Source organism: Palaemon carinicauda, chromosome 39, assembly GCF_036898095.1.
Source record: "Palaemon carinicauda isolate YSFRI2023 chromosome 39, ASM3689809v2, whole genome shotgun sequence".
Lineage (NCBI taxonomy): Eukaryota > Metazoa > Arthropoda > Malacostraca > Decapoda > Palaemonidae > Palaemon > Palaemon carinicauda.
This window is the reverse complement of record NC_090763.1, coordinates 52,957,334-52,969,833: the sequence shown is the minus strand read 5'-3', so window position 1 is coordinate 52,969,833 and position 12,500 is coordinate 52,957,334. Positions and strand designations below refer to the sequence as shown.

Genomic DNA, 12,500 nt, shown 5'->3' with positions numbered 1-12,500 from the left:
ATGGCCCTATGGAGGTGAGAATCGATGGATGATTTCCTCTTTCGCTCAGCAGCTCTCTCTATCTCCTCCGGAACAAAGAGAGAAGAACCCTCGAGAGTGGAATTCCTCAACCAAGAGACCTCCACTTTCGGCACCTGCTTATGGAACCGACCTATAATGGTATCCCTGGTACAATGGAAACTCAAAAAGTCCGGGTACCTGACATTAGGAAGGACTCCAACGTCTTCCTGGCCAACTCCTTCGACATCTCGTGGGAACAAACCATGAATCCTAGGGATCCCAACCATAGATCCAGTAACGAAGCAGCCTGCGTGGCATACTTTGCGCCTCTCTCTATATTTAGGAGCTTAACTACTGACAGTAAGGCCTTCAGAGAGGAGAGGGTTTTGGTGGGAACTCCCTTCGTTAGGGACTCTACCAAAGGGTCGAGTCATGGTGTAGTGTGGTTCCCCTTCGATCTCGTAGTATTTCCTTTGTAACACAAAAGGAAGTGGCTGAGACCGTGAGGAGGAACCTGTCCTTAAGGAACTAGAAGTTCCAGCTATCTGGGAGATAGCTTTCCTCTTGGTAACTGTCAGACCTTTGGACCAGGGCAAAGCCACACTGGACCTGGAAGGCTTCTGGGTCTTGAATATTTCATCGAGAACCTTATCCTTCCCATCCTGGATGGTGGAAACAGGAGTGGACAGCCTGTTAATGGCCCTTATACAGGCGAGGACCTGCCAAAAGGTATGTTCTGATTTCCTACTCTCCTATTTGGAATGATAGTTCGGACTCGCCGCCTTTGGATGATTCTCATCCTCAGATTCTAAGGGGCCATCTACCTCCAGGTCATGTCCAGAGCCTGGAGTAGGTCTGGGTCGTCAACTGAAACTGTGGATGGGCCCGCAACTGCGGACCGCGTCTGTGCCTCACCCTCCCTAGCTTCCCCTGCTGCAGCGTTCTTCGGTTTCGTCTTGAAGTCTGTCAATTCCCTACGCACAGGGCGTTCCTCCACAGTCTTAGGAGGGGGAACCTGTGAGGCCTCTGAGAACTTAAACGAAGCCTTGGCAGTAGGAGCTGGAGGCTCCTCCTCTAGAAGAGGAACAGAAACTGGACGCTTGATCCGGAGGCACTACCTCAATGTTTTGAGGGTTGAATGGATGGATCACAATCTCCCTGGGTGAACCTATGTCCCTACTTGTCCTAGGGTGGATGATGTCAGCGTGAGGCGGAGTTGCACCTCTTATCCGCCTCTTCTGCTTCTTAGTAATGACATCCTTTACCTTCACTGGCATGGAAGGCAAGTTTGCCATATAGGAGTCAGAAGAGGCTTGGCCCCCGTCACACGATCGGGGTGGAGGTGATCTGTGAGCTTTGTCTGCCGTCAATCTCCTTTTGTGGTCTTGACTTTCAACTAACAAGCTCGACGAGGGTTCCAGAGGTATTCTAGGGGTAGCCCTGACTGGAACACTCGGGGATTATGGCAGTGGATGTGCCAACTTCAGAGCCTTCAGGAAATTGGACATGAAGGTCAATGACCAAGGAGGAAACTCTAAATCCCTAGATACATGCTGGAGGTCCCTAGAAGTGTCTCTTGGGTGAAACCCTAAAGGATTACCAGCCGACAGAAGAGATAACCTCGGAGGCAGAGGAACACGTTCTATCAGATGCGGAGGAAGATCCGGCCTAATAGACACATTTGTGAACCTATTAGGAGGCTCCTTCAACCATTCGGGGAAGGGTGTTGGTCTTCCGCTGGATGTGGAAGACGCAGAAGGGCGAGAGGAAGGTGTTGGATCCACACCTACTCGCGATTCCGACACATCTACTCGAGAATTACTCGCGAAATTCGCCGATTTGCTTGTGAAATCGCGAGCTTCACGTGCAAAATCGCGAGCTTCACGTGCAAAATCGCGAGCTTCACATGCAAAATCACGAGCTTCACGCATCAATGTAAGCGTTTCGTGAGCAGAAGTACTCGCAATAGGAGCACTAGGAGCCAAAGAGGAAGAGGAAAGTCTAGCGCCTTTATGCTGCCCCAGAGGAGCCCCTACGTCTGACGAAGTCAGCAGAAGAGGCCTCTGAGCAGGGACCACTCTAGAAGGAGAACTCGCCCTATCGGGACGCATCTCCTCAGGCTGTGAAAGGCACTGAGGGTTTAGCTGGACGCATGTTTCAGGAGTGGTCAAGCTCGTCATCAGGTTCAGTCTGAGGTCGTTTGGAAGGTTTAGTTGAGGGGCTATGCTCTGATGCATTGCGTGTACGCCTATCTCTACCTATAGACAAGGACCGTCTACACCTTGATCGCGAACATGCGGTTCTTGATCGTGATGTTCGTGGAAACGAGCGTCTACCTCTCGTTCAAGAAAGGCGTGAATGCCGCGAGTGCCCAACTTGCGAACTTGAGCGTCAACCTAGCAAACGAGAACACTCATGTACGATATCCTCGTGATCGCAAATGCTGCCATCGTGATCGTGAGCATCGTCCTCGCGAGCGCGAGTACCGTCCAAGTGATCTAGATCATGACAAGCTAGAACGTGAGCGTCTGGACCTAGGTCTAGACCTTGCTCATGATCGTGAAGAACGCGATCGCGAGACTCGTCCTCATGAAGAGGAACGCCTCCAAAGAGAGCGTTGAGACCTACGATCTCGTGAGCATGAAGCTTTAGAGAGTGAGCATCTTCTAGGCGAAGATCACTCTGATCGTGATGACCTACGTTCATTACAATCTTCCAATCGTTGCGAACAACAATCAAGGGAAGAAGTTGCAGATGGGCGAGGCGATGGTGATGCTTGTCCCTTTGCATTGCTGATGAAAAGCACTTTGATCCCGGAAGATCGTCACCTGCAACCTGAGGGTTCCTGTTTGAAGAAACAAAGGATTGAGGATTAAGGGACGACGAGGTCCCAGGATGGAGAGTGGGTTCATCGTTAGCAGGGGTCGTTGGAGAGGCGAAAGCGGACGATCACCTCGTCCACGCATGGAAGGGCTAGGGGAAGGCAACAGATGGACCTCGCACAGCTCCAGAGCGTGATGACGACGGCTCCGTAGAGGGTTCCCTCATGGCACCACACTGAAGAAGACGCTGCAGCTCCTCCTTCAAAAAGGGCTCCGTAATCCCTAAGGATCGACCTCACCTGAAACAAATCTGAAAGGAAGAAAGGCTCGCCAGAGGCTAGAGGAGAAGTTGCTCCTCTAGGGGAAGCAACGACATCCCAAGTACCCTGGGGTTGACAAGGAGATAAGTGATCTGCGCTCCTACTCGGTCTTCTCTCATAAGAGCATGCGCAAGAAGGAGCTTTTGAGAGAGTTTTGGGGTGCGAGAAGAACGCGCACCGCTCGCCCCTGATGGAGAACGATTGCGCTTAGCCTTCTTCTTCCTACGCCTCCCAAACTTCTCCCATTGGGAAGCAGACCACCCCCTATACTCTGTGCAGGGCGAACCCTGCTCGCAACGATGCCCTCGGCACGTAGGACACAGAGAGCGAGGGTCAGTCTCTAGCGACGACATGAAGATCCCGCACGTTGCACCCTCTCGCCCTGGACACATTCGCATGATATAGGTGATTGCAAAAGAACACGCACACCTGTAAAGAGAAAGCAAAAATCAAAAGGTTCAATGACAGTCAGGAGGAGAGCGGAAACGTTCAATCTCTACTAAGCCAAAAGAAAAAGCGACGTCTCTCACCGCTGTGAGAGAGAGGCGGCTGGGTAACCCCCCAGCCATATCCTGCCTACCCGCTAAGCGGTTAGACAGGGTTGCCACCTCGCAATTGAAGTCTAATGGCTACCTCCACCTGCCAATGAAAGAATATCCACATAAATAACGGAAGGTATGTTAGTATGGGAACAACTTATTGTTTAGGATACATCCGCACACAAAGTCCTAAATGGTGACCATTTGGAATTTATGAACATTTGGGTACTTCTGGTGGTCCAATTTTGTCCCATTTGGTATTGGGGGATTCAGAATGGCCACCTGAATAACGTCTAATAATTAAAGTAACCATTGCAATTTGTTTAGTCTACTGGACTAAAAGGTAAAAAAAAAAAAAGCCAAGTGGGAAAATAAAACGAGCTATGATCTTCAGATTTATTATATCTTATTCATTATACAAAAACAAACGACTAATCTTGCTTTGGTACAAAGTGAAAATATGTACAGATTCTAGGCAACTCTAGTTCATAAATACTTATAATATCCTTTGTTCCATAAGTAAACAAATATCAACATATATGTATCAACACCTCTGAATTTCCACCTCATAAAATGCACTAGGAACTCAAAAACACTGTCACCTAGAAAAATCCACCTCAATATTATTTCTGCTTTATCAAAGCATCAAGTCCACATTTCATATAACAAGCTAGCACCTTCAGCAAATAAATCTGATTTTGGAAAGTTCTTTTATCTATTTCTTCATAGTTTAGTCTTCAGTGTCTGGTGTCATCTATTATATTTGCGGCTTTTATTTCAAAGACGAGGCAAGTAGCCGAAGCACAAAACAATAAAAACTCCCAATAAAGGTTGTGCATAATAAGGATTTGTCGAAGCTAATGATCATGTAGACTTGTAAATAGGCTGTACACCATTAATTGTTTCTATTCCTCAACATAAGATACACAAGATACTGGGGTTGTGGTGTGTGTGTGTGTGTGTGTGCGTGTTTTTGTATGTGTGTATATATATATGCATGTCTATACACACACACACACAAACACACACATATATATATATATATATATATATATATATATATATATATATATATATATATATATATATATATATATATATAAATAAATATACATATATATATATACATATATATAAATAAATATACATATATATATATATATACATATATATAAATATATATATATATATATATATATATATATATATATATATATATATATATATATATATATATTGCATACCCAGATAAATAACACTAAATTAACTTATAAAAACAAGAAATAAGAAGAAAGATTCATTGCACTAGGGAGCCAAGCTCCTTAGGAGATATAAAGAAACACACACGTTTTAAATTAGTCAGTGAAGGTATCGATATTTATTGCCCTGGCATTCAAGTTCCAAGTAATGGTAATAATTATTTTATTTTTCATTCATATTGAAGACCTACACACAAATGTCCGCATTGTTTTGAGTGCATTTATGATTGAGACAGATTTTAATTAAAGAAATTTCAATAATAATTTATCTAACTTAATCAACTGACAATTTTCCTGATTAGATTTAGCTAAAAGTTGATAATATCAAATTGCATAAGCAAATATCCATGGTATAAGATAGCATTTCTTGCAAATAAGTGACAATATTAAATTTTCGGAAATTTCTGGAACTGTGAACTATGGAAGGGTATGGGAAAATATATTGATGATACAAACGTAATTATAGAAAGAAAAAAGTTGGTGATATTGTATGGAGATTTTTCAAGCTAATATCAAAGTTTTATAAACTTCATTTCAAGTGGAGGAATTATTACAAAGACGAATTTTCCTAATTCTTCTTTGATGTGAAATCAAAAGAACTCCATTAACTATAGCAAGAAATGGAAGAGTAATCTTTAGCCCTTCAAGGATAAGTTATAATTTGATAACAGTTCATAATCGGAACACAGAAAACACGTTATATCCTTTATGACATTTTAGAACAGCAGAGTGAGCAAGCCATTCAACAAAAATAAACAGCAGTAAGTGTTTAAAGCCCTGTCCACACGATCGAGCATGCCCGACGGGCAAACAGTGATACCAGGCCACACTAGTCAGTGAAAATGAGTGTTGATGACGTCAGAAGCGAGAAAACTAAAGACATGGATCTGGCAACACTGTATGATGCCAGATCCCTGTCTGTGGTTTTCTCGCTTCAGACGTCATTAACCCTCATTCTTACTAACTATTGTGGTCTGGTATCACTGTTTGCCCGTCGGGCATGCTCGATCGTGTGCACAGGGCTTACCAAAAAAGATTTACTTAAAGGACATGAGCATCATATCATTCCGATAAAATAAATCCAACCTCTCTTATTCTGACATCTGGTTTAATACTCTGACAAAGACAAATCATTTACAATGCAGCACGAATATGTCAATACAAATGAGAAAAAGACATTTTACCACCAGATGGCCATCCTTCCGGCACATTGGCTTGTCTAGCAATGGACATCCAGTAAGCGTCTCACCATCAAGGAATTGGTCGTTAATTACAGAAATCAATTACATCTATATTCAGGATTCTGAAATGCTGTATATGTCTAACGTTTTTCACGTTTTAATTGCCGTCATTCTATAGAATTCGGAAAAAATTCCAACCATAAAGATTTACCGTCACACTTTTCAACAAAAAGATACCAGAGAACTTTATCAAACGTTCCATTGACACACTTTATTACCTAATTCATCTGCATACTAGAAGTACTCTTACAAAATTTCACGATTTCAGATTTCATTTTCATTCTCAAATTTCTAAATATTAAATCAATATCCTGGTTTTAAATCATTGCAGTTCCCTGCTTAATCTTACCAAAATAAATCTTCTCTCTAGATTATGACTAAATGCTCTTCCTAAACACCAAGCTCTGTACATCTAATACTTTTTATTTTTCTATAAAAACTGACATTTCCAAATGTTTAAACATCAAAAGCGGCCGATAATTCTTAAAAGAGAATTACAAAAACAAGAGAATAAATATTACCGAATATTTCCTGGGAATACCGGAAGATCTATCTGCTCAAGGCGGTTTCAAAATATGGCAGTTGAACGTTTACTTGAGCTCACTTGGAGCTGGATATGGTTCCATGCATTGCTTGCAAGAAGCAACAAACATTATATTAACTGACTGATCTCTATAATTCTTCAAAAGCATTACATGAGAAGGTAACCTCCATTCAGTCAATAATAAAGATGGATCTTTCATGATATTGATAAATACAAAGGCGTGAAGATTTCAAACTTACAGCGATACAACTGCGATAAGATTATCGCACGTGCATTGAATTTCAAATACAGTATTTACTCAAATATTTACATTTTAATATTATGTCATCCGAGGCTAAGCTTTCAGTTTAATTTAGAGAGTTGTTTGGTCATTTTTCATAAGGATGGTTATATGTGCTTTGCAAAATGAACTTGCACCAGGTGACCAAATATATGAATTTGATTTTCAAGAGATAAATTTGAACTGAATGTTTCTTCTATAATGACATATTAGCATTCATTTGAACAGCAATGTGTATAATATCAATTATCTTATAATGCATTTTAATATAGAAAATGACTTCAGACGAATCTTGCACTGCATGTTGCATTAAAGGAGGTTTCTTTTCACGTTCAGCAATATTTACTTTGGACCACAAGCCAATAACTCTGGCAAAAGCTGCTGAAGATTCAAAGCTTCCACTATTTTTTCAAGATATATTTCTTTCAAACTGATATTTCATGTCATTTGGGGGTCTTTTGTGTTTATTTCTTCAATGATCTAAGTTCCAAGAGTTCAATTGTATCAATAATAATTTATTCAAATATCAGATCAGAATGCTCTTAATATATCACATTACAAAATCTAAGCTTTCTTCTAAACAAGCTTTTAATTTCTAGTTTTCCTTTTCATGCACTTTGGAATTCCGTGATGGATCAAAATCTATGACGGACACCGTTAGTGGAAGCGAGAGTCTTTGAACAATTATGGATAATATGAGGACGATATGCAAGAAGTCTCACTGGCCATGTAAGGAAGATGTACATGAAGATCAAATTGTAATAATGAAGGATGTTATGACTTTACACCAAAACATCACTTGGTCCTTCACAATAAAAGTTTAAAGTTATACATATGAAAAAAGATATGAGCAACCTGCAGACTTTCTTCTAAAAACTGGAAAACTGATGCAGCAGTCCTCGTTCCATGCCGCATTTCCAGTGAACTCAGCAGCCACGCAGGTCTGGGTACAAAAAGATTTGGAAAGCACACAACTACAATACTGTAAGTGTTTCCCTGGAACATGGACTCTCAGGAGGGTGTCTGCCATTCCCCTTGAACTGTCGAATTGTTGGAAGAGGCCTCTGATTTCTCCGAGATGGCACTAACCCTCGTCGGTCTGGATGTTTCGTCATCATCGTCGTTTCCAGTGGAACAGAGCATGGGAGTAGTTACTTCGCCATTTTGATTCGGCTGGAAGAAAAGGAATCGTTTTTAAGAGGAGTCCATGATTCCATGGGCATACTTATATCAGTATTTTGGTTCGGCTGGAAGAAAGGGGATTGCTGTAAAGTGGAAGCTATCATATTCCGAGCGAAGTTTTACTAACATGATTTCAGCTGGAAGAGGAAATAGTGACTAAAATCTCCAGGGCATAGATGTACTTATACCCCTATTTTGGTTCGGCTGGAGGAAAGGGGATTGCCCTAAAACAGAGGCTATGAATTCCAGGGCAGGGGGTACTTACATCCTAATTAACTTTGGCTGGAAAAGGGGACATTTTCCATGAAGAAGGGGATTGTTTCTAAATCGAGACCGTGTATTAAAGGATGTGGAAGTACTTAATCATTACAGTATCTTATCTCGATTTGGCTAAAGAGAAGGAGTGATTTTCAAGAGATGGTTATAAGATAAACAATACAGGGGAATTAGTCACTTCACTATTTCCTATGGGTGGAAGAGAAGAGCCAAATTCTCAACAAGTCTTATAAGAATCAAAGAATGAGGAAGTATCACTGTAAATAACATGCAGTACATTACAACGTATGACTGAAGTCACATTGTTATTGCTATTTTGGCCTGACTAGAAAAAGATAGCCTCTCTAAACATAAAAATTGTATGATTACAATGCCTGGATATACGTATAAAGTCATTTGAATGTAGCTGAAGGAATAAGCAACTCTTAATTGAGCGCTATAAGGTCTACAGAACATGGGTGGAATCACCTCATAATTTTCATTTGGCCGAGGTGTCATCACATGTAAATGATGTTTAGGATTTATGGATCATTACATTAGTTATTTCCTTTTTGGTTCATCTAGAAGAGAAATAGTTATCTATAAGTATTACAAAGCAACCTTTATGGTTAAGTTGGAAGAAAGGTTTCTCAGAAATAGTTATCTATAAGTATTACAAAGCAACCTTCATGGTTAAGTTGGAAGAAAGGTTTCTCAGAAATAGTTATCTATAAGTATTACAAAGCAACCTTTATGGTTAAGTTGGAAGAAAGGTTTCTAAGAAATAGTTATCTATAAGTATTACAAAGCAACCTTTATGGTTAAGTTGGAAGAAAGGTTTCTAAGAAATAGTTATCTATAAGTATTACAAAGCAACCTTTATGGTTAAGTTGGAAGAAAGGTTTCTAAGAAATAGTTATCTATAAGTATTACAAAGCAACCTTCATGGTTAAGTTGGAAGAAAGGTTTCTCAGAAATAGTTATCTATAAGTATTACAAAGCAACCTTTATGGTTAAGTTGGAAGAAAGGTTTCTTAGAAATAGTTATCTATAAGTATTACAAAGCAACCTTCATGGTTAAGTTGGAAGAAAGGTTTCTAAGAAATAGTTATCTATAAGTATTACAAAGCAACCTTCATGGTTAAGTTGGAAGAAAGGTTTCTCAGAAATAGTTATCTATAAGTATTACAAAGCAACCTTTATGGTTAAGTTGGAAGAAAGGTTTCTAAGAAATAGTTATCTATAAGTATTACAAAGCAACCTTTATGGTTAAGTTGGAAGAAAGGTTTCTAAGAAATAGTTATCTATAAGTATTAAAAGCAACCTTTATGGTTAAGTTGGAAGAAAGGTTTCTTGTCCAAGTGATGTGTACAAGATTTAGAGAACTTGGGCCAAATTTCCTTGCCCTTTAGATTAAGTTTAGAGAGAACAAATACCTTTGAAAGGAGCATTAAATGATTCAAAGAGCACAAGAATGGTTAATTATCAAGTTTCATTTGACTAGAAGTGGCATGATCACTTTAAAGTAATGATTGTAATATTCAAAAGGAAAAATTAGAGGTACCTCACCAATATAAATAAGAAGGAAGGGATCGTTTTTAAGGAAGTGTTATAAAAATAGCAAAGCACGAGTAAAGTTATCATGCACTGTTCTTTTAGTTGGAAAATGAAGGATGTGAAGGCTTTGAGATTTAAAACCAAGAGGAAATATTAACCCATCACTGAAAGAAGAGGGAGGACTAACAATTAGGTTTATTACATTTACATAGTGGTTACCAAGCCCTTCAACAGGAAGAGAATGGATCTCACTTTGAAAATGAAGGATGTGAAGGCTTTGAGATTTAAAACCAAGAGGAAATATTAACCAATCACTGAAGGAAGAGGAAGGACTAATAATTAGGTTTATTACATTTACATAGTGGTTACCATGCCCTTCAACAGGAAGAGAATGGATCTCATTTAAGATCATTTTGTTTACAGAAAAAAATAAAATTTTATAAGCAAGGAGAAACATACACTAACACATATACCCTTATGATAAATTTTGCGGATTTAGACGTGTTTTTCATATTCAAATAAGCCATATATTTTTGATACATTAATGTCTGGATTCTCTTAACGACCTCAGGATCAGAGCCCCAGGTGAAATCACACAAAGACAAGATCTTGTGTGATTTCGCCTGGGGCTCTGATCCCGAGGTCGTTAAGAGAATCCAGACATTAATGTATCAAAAATATATGGCTTATTTGAATATACCCTTATTTGTGAGTAATCCTTCACAATGTTACTAAACAGACTGCTCACACATAATAAGTGTGACTACATCAGACTCAGACTTAAGTTCACTATTTTTAAGCACAAAAACTATAACTTACTGTACATGCTACTAAAGCTCATACAGGGATCATGCCTCGGTAAATAAAACAACTAATAATACAAAAAAAAAAAAAAAAAAAAAAAAATATTCACTAAAGTTAGTGCTGAATGAAAACCAAAGGTTTTCCAAATATATAAAAAAATAACTCAAAAAGTATATCTTCCAAGAAAAACTTCTAAGCAGATGAGGATCTCTAGATCTTTGGATCTTTAGTCGCAAGTAAAAATGAGATCAGTCATAATTTGCAACATAAAGAAAAAGAAGTTTCCTTTCCATGGTTTTCCTTACTTTCATACCAGAAGAAATTTCTTGAAATGTAAGAAAACATGGTGTTGTTAATGAGGTGTTAAAAATTAATGGCAAAATGTCATAAACTTTACTAAATTTACCTGGTATCATAAATTGTGTACAGTACACGATTAACCTTTCATCCCTTTAGTCTTCAAATTTTACAAAAGAATTGAATTAATAAATTCAGCATATTTACTTGATAATTAAGCCTTAGACAATGAGTTTGGCAACTGACCATGTGACCACTTGACAGTTGACAGTACCTCTGATCAATATAATTGTCATCACATTGAAGTTCATTCATCTGATCATAATGATCTCAAGAAAATAATAGCATAAATAATAGAGTTGGGTATTTTTTTCAATCACAAAATAAACAAATGCAATAGGTTGGGTGACAATGACACTAAAACAAAGCCAGAATCTGATCACGTGTTGACACGTGGTCATAACTCCAGTCAGGTTACAAAGTCATTGCTTTAGAGGTCATACATGATGTTTTTGTATTTTAAACATTTTCTTTACTCTCCTCTATCTTGGGTGTCCAACTCCCTGAACTTTTATCCTGTTTCGACTTTTTGCTCTCATTTATGGACAAATCGTTAGGTTCAAACTAACAAAAATATTAAAGAATTAAAATTCTAGCATGATATTTGAAGGGAGGGAGAGTGGCTATGAAAAAGACTAGACTCTACTTTGAAGGAAGATACACTTGTCTCTTGAAAGGATAAAGTTCTAGGAAATTGGGATAAATGTTGCTAAGATAGGAGGGTATTACATAGCATCCCATAAAAAATGTATACAAAATTATATTGAATATGCTCATGAACTATTTACACTATGTGTATGTGTTGAACTGACATAATCGTTATACCACTTGAGCAGAAGGACTTCAACCTTAATGAAACCGTACAAGGTGACACCTTAAATATAATTTGCACCAGTCTGATACTGTAGCTATGAGTTTTCCCTTGGGTGAACTACCGTATTTGCAAGTACAAACATGAGACTGAAGGAGGAAAAGTAATTTCCAAACACACCAAACCTACAGTCTACGACTAATCCGTATATACAAGACATCTCTATCAACATCTGTTATAAGTAGATTAAATTAATTTATTTAATATCATAGGACCTGTGAAAAAGGCTTAACTTTACATATTAGATGATAACGTAAAGATAAAATTAATGTAATGATTTGTAACTCAAAGATGTCATTGTAATCTAGGATAAACATTTCTGGATAATTCTTGTAACTAATTCTTTGTTGCCAGCCGAAGACGTTCATATTGCGTGATGTAGTTTTACCCAGGACGTTCTAAAGTTAATTAGGAATTTTCCAGATAACATGGATCCCGATATAAGAGGTCGGGAGACGAGTTAGAGAGG

General features: G+C 38.7%; 1 pseudogene; it reads right to left on the bottom strand.

Annotated features, from left to right (window-relative positions):
* Positions 1–5,894: 5,894 nt before the first annotated feature.
* LOC137631186 (uncharacterized) overlaps positions 5,895–12,500 on the bottom strand; it is a 35,047-nt pseudogene continuing 28,441 nt past the window's right edge.